Source organism: Sorex araneus, chromosome X (assembly GCF_027595985.1).
Source record: "Sorex araneus isolate mSorAra2 chromosome X, mSorAra2.pri, whole genome shotgun sequence".
Taxonomy (NCBI): Eukaryota; Metazoa; Chordata; class Mammalia; order Eulipotyphla; family Soricidae; genus Sorex; species Sorex araneus.
In genome coordinates, this window is record NC_073313.1 from 217,171,623 (window position 1) to 217,176,857 (window position 5,235).

The following is a 5,235-nucleotide window of genomic DNA, read 5'->3' on the forward strand; positions in this document are numbered from 1 at the left end:
CCTTTATTTTTTGTGAAGCAAGATCATTGAAACTTATTTAGAAAGATGTGAGACAATCACGGACGAGTGAACATATTCCTGGATCACACGGCCATATTCAGGGCCGCTTGACACACCATAAGACACTTTCTACCCATTATCCAGATAGTAGGCAACCAATCATAGCGGGAAATATATATATATATATATACACATATGTATATGTATATATATTAATGCCATCAGTATAGCACCCCGTATTCCCAGGTGGTCTCCCATCCAATCACTAATGAGGCCCGACCCTGCTTGGCTTCCGAGATCAGATGAGATCGGGTGCATTCAGGGTGGTATAGCTGTAGAGCTGGAGCGATAGCACAGCTGATAGAGCATTTTCCTTGCATGTGGCTGACCCGGATTTGATTCCTCCATCCCTCTCAGAGAGCCCGACAAGCTACCCAGCATATCTCGCCCGCACAGCAGAGCCTGGCAAGCTACCCATGGCATATTCAATATGCCAAAAACAGTAACAACAAGTCTCATGATGGAGACGTTACTGGTGCCCGCTCAAGCAAATCGATGAGCAACAGAATGACAGTGATACAGTGATACTGTCATCACTGTCATCCCATTGTTTGTTGATTTACTCGGGCGGGCACCAGTAACGGCAGTAATGTCTCTATTCCTCCCAGCCCTGAGATTTTAGCAGCCTCTCCTTACTCGTCTTTGCCAATGATTAGAGGCTCTATCAGGGTCAGGAGAATGAGACCTACCATTACTATTTTTGGCATATCGAATATGCCACGGGTAGCTTGCCAGGCTCTGCTGTGCGAGCGGGATACTCTCCTGGCTTGCAGGACTCTCTGAGAGGTATGCATGTATGTGTATATATATATATGTATACATACACTCATATATGTATATTACTCTCTATGACTTGCTGCCTACTGTCTGAACTCCATCAAATATGATGTGGTAATTATGGAAAATGGGTAGAAAGTGTTTTATAATGTGTTGCACGGTTGCAAAGCAGCCAGAGCAGCCAGAAAGTGGCCTGGAGTGTGGTGGCAATTGGGTAGTGGAGGGCGAATGTAAGGGCTGGGCCCCTTGGGGTGGGGAGGGTTCTCACCCCCCTCTGGTGTGCCCTGGGTGAAAACAGCCTGGTGCTGTATATATATATATTTTTTTCATATATATACATACAAAAACTAACATCACTCAACCTTTAACAATATGTTAGTGATATCCTAAGAATATCTTAAGGGCCCTTGCGAAAATAAAACAATCTTCACACTGTTTCCTCTATGGATACTTTTTTTTAGCATTTTCAGAGGTTTTTCATAACAGACAATACAAAATATATTATTTCGGTTGTGCTTTGGGACAGGGGTTGGGGCTTGGGATGGAAACATCCCAAATATGATGGTGGGAAGGTGTAATGGTGGTGGGATTAGCGTTTGAATATTAAATGTAATCAAATATTGTGAACTACCTTATAAAATAAAAAAAAATTTTAAAAGAGGCGAGAGAGACGGAGAAGGAAGTGTTTAGGAGAAAACACAGGCTTCTCTGGAACAGAAATAAGCAAGGAAAAAAGCGTGTGAGCAAGATATATGTTCAAGGAAGAGCACAGGCCTGAAGAGCAACCCTCGTTTACTTATTCTTCTATTTTATCAAAATCTAGGTTTGGTAAGCTGTTCTATATGATGATGGGCTAGAGCAATAGCACAGCGGGTAGGGCGTTTGCCTTGCACGAGGCTGACCCAGGTTCAATTCCTTCATCCTTCTTGGAGAGCCCGGCAAGGTACTGAGAGTATCTCGCTGTACAGCATAGCCTGGCAAGCTACCCATGGCATATTTGACATGCCAAAAACAGTAATAACAGGTCTCACAATGGAGACGTCACTGGTGCCTGTTCGAGCAAATCGCTGAACAACAGGACGACAGTGCTACAGTGCTACAGAAAGAAGAATCAGAGTTTGCCCTTTCAAACACCATGAAGAAAGCAGAGAGGAGGGGTCAAGGATAGCTCAGCAGTCAGGGTGAACCCCATAATACATATCTCCTCCAGCTTCTCCATTGATGCCTTGGTGTCCCCTTAGAACTATCTGGTGTGGTCTGAGGCCCTCAAGCATTGCCTAAGTGACTCTTGTGGTCCCCTTGCACTTAAGGGACCAAACATTGTGAGGGAGGAGGGAATGTGAGGTAAGTCAGGGAAGGGACCACTATGACACTGATAGTGGTCACTCTGGACGAGGACTAGGTGCTGAAAGGTGGTAGAGTGATATGCAAGATATCCTATCAGTAACAGCATTGTAAATCACCATGCCTAAAAGGGTGGGGGAGAGGGAGAAAGGAAAAAAGGAAAAAGGAAAAAGGGTCTTTTAGTGGTGCTGGAACATTAGTATTGCCTGAAATTTAATTATGAATCATTTTGTAAACTTGTAATTCAAGGTGATTCGAAAAAAAATATCTTTTTTAAAATGTAGGGTTTTTGGCAACGTGGACTCACTTTCAGTACACAGACCCTCTTAAACTGTGCTCTCTTCCCTTAGCTGTGTTAGGACTCTCTAAAAAGACTGGCCTCGGATTATTCTACAAAACTTTGGCATATGAAAGTCAACTTGATAACAAAGTAGGGTAAGACGTACTTATTGTTCTAAGTTTAGGTTTTGCATGTAGGAAATTCTAGCAGACATTCCAAGGAACCTTGGAGTTCTTCTCATGGTGAAGAGAACCCTACCTTGTCTGTAGGGAGGAAAGGGAATCTGCACCTGAATTTGCCAACCACATGCTGGCTCAGCAGTTTGATGCAGTCATATGAATTGACAGTCAGGAAACTCAATAAATACAATTAAATACAATTAAACTTTATGCATGAAACATTGGACATTGAGCAATTCTAGCATCCCCCCTACCTGTCCATCATCATTCTCACTATCATAACTTTCATTGGTATGGATATTTTTGCTTAGCAACATGTAGAAATTTAAAACCAGAACCATTATGGCTGAAATAAAGTTCTCTGCATAATGTACCTAGAGTGAAATTTAAAGTTTGTGACTCATCTACATATCTATAACTGTTAGCTGTCATCATTTCTGTTACTAACCACAGTAGACATTTTGTAATGTTGTGCAGACACAGCCAAAGAAAACCTGTCCATCCTACTTGTTTGTCATCTTGTTTTCCTCTTTCATTCACTAATTGTTCCCAGCTCCCTAGAGCCTGAAGAAACAGGTGGCTGATGGCGCTGGTGTACTGGATACGGAAAAGGAATTCCAAGTGAGATAGCTTTCCATTCTAAAACTGAATTTCATCTTTGTAATTGCTTGCAAGACTCTGAAGATGGTAATTAGAAATTTTTTTTTAAAAAGATTGCATCTTGCCATATATTTTTTTCAGTCCAAGTAGGGTAAGTTTTTCATTTCACTCTGTTATTTCTCTCTAGATATCTGTGAGTTTGGTTGAACAGTCATACTTTTAAAACAAGGAGTATTCTGATTCATTTAAGTACCCACTACAGAATCTACTCTGCATAAAGGTAGTCTGAATGGAATGATTCAATATAGACTTGAGGTTTCATTGGTGGCAATTCATAAGTTATTCTTGAAACTTCAAAATATTCATAAACAAGGGAGGTATTTCCTGGGGGTGATATGGTAGTGACTGAGTTTGCTATAGATACCATACACACTGGGTGATATAAAAAACAGAAATATATTTTCCTATAGTCCTGGAGGTTAGAAATCAGAAATCAATTTGTTGACTTTCTTCTTCAGGAATAATTTCTTCTGTTGTCTTTTATTTTCTTTTGTGGGTGGCCTTCTTTGTTCACATTCAAATTCTCACTTCTGAGATTATCAATAAGATTGAATTAGGTGCCATTCTAATGGACTCATTTTAACTTAATTTCAGATTTCAATACTCTGTCTCCAACCTATGAGTTTGTGGTACTGGAGTTAAGAATTGGATTTAGGAAGGACACTCAATTTTCAGTGACTTTTAAAAATTTCTTTCTCGCCACACCTCGTGGTGCTCAGAGTTTCCGCCTGGCTTTGTGTTCAGGGGTCACTTGTGGGCTGGTGGACTCAGGTGACCATATTGAGTGACAAGGATTGAATTGGAAGCCTACCTGTACTGTCTTCTGGTCCTCTAATCTTTAGTGATTCAGAATTAATTCCTTAGAGAACTGCCATTGCTATTTATCCTTCAGATTCACTGAATGATTTTGGAGTCCTGTAGGTTTACTTTGTAACTATGTCCTCATCCAAATTCCCACACTAGTAAGTCTTCACAAAGAATTTTTTTTCAGATTTTAGTGGAAAGTGTGCCTTCCGGAAGTCACAAATGTTGTAACCTCATGAATATGCATCTCTTTCAACAAAAAGACAGCATCCTTATTATAGTCCTCTCATACAAGTAAGCTAAACTGTTTTGGTTTTATAAGACTGGGTTTACAAACATTGCTTTGGGTTTCCTATCCCTCTTGAAAGCTGTAAAATATTAAAATGTTATGTCTATAAATGACACCCTTTCAACTTCATAGTCCCATAATTTACTCCTTATTTTCCGAGGTTGTGTGCATTTTTTTTAATGTATCTCATAGGAAATACTAGAGAGAAGGGAGGAATATATGTATTTCTCATGGCACATTAAATTAAAAAATTACACATTTTAGCTTGTATTTCTCTGTGATTTATATGGAAAGATTTATATGTTATTTTTTTAATCCTTAAGAAAAAAATCTGATCTAGCTGACCTGAGTCCTGACCATTTAGTTTATACAGTAAAGATGATGAAAATTCGAAGCACTGTTCACAATAGTCAGAATCTGGAAAAAAACCAAGTGCCCGAGAACAGACAATTGGTTAAAGAAACATTGGCACATATTTGTGATGAATACTATGCATCTGTTAGGAAAGATGAAGTCATGAAATTTGATTATAAGTGGGTGGTCATGAAGAGTATCATGCTAAGTGAAATGAGTCAGAAAGAGGAAGACAGCCATGGAATGACTGCACTCATTTGTGGAATATAAAATAACATAATATGAGACTGACACCCAAGGACAGTAGACACAAGGGCCAGGAAGATTGCTCCACAGTTTGAAGTCTGTCTCATGGGGGGGGGGCGGAGAAGGCAGCTGGAATAAAGAAGGGATCACCAAGTCAATGATGGTTGGAGGGATTGTTCGGGATGGGAGATGTATGCTCAGAGTATTGATAAAGAACCAAACATGATAGTCTCTCAGTATCT

The 5,235-nt window shown here is 40.0% G+C and overlaps 1 pseudogene; it reads right to left on the reverse strand.

Moving 5' to 3' along the window:
* Positions 1-221: 221 nt before the first annotated feature.
* LOC129400165 (5S ribosomal RNA) lies at positions 222-340 on the reverse strand (annotated as a pseudogene).
* Positions 341-5,235: the final 4,895 nt, after the last annotated feature.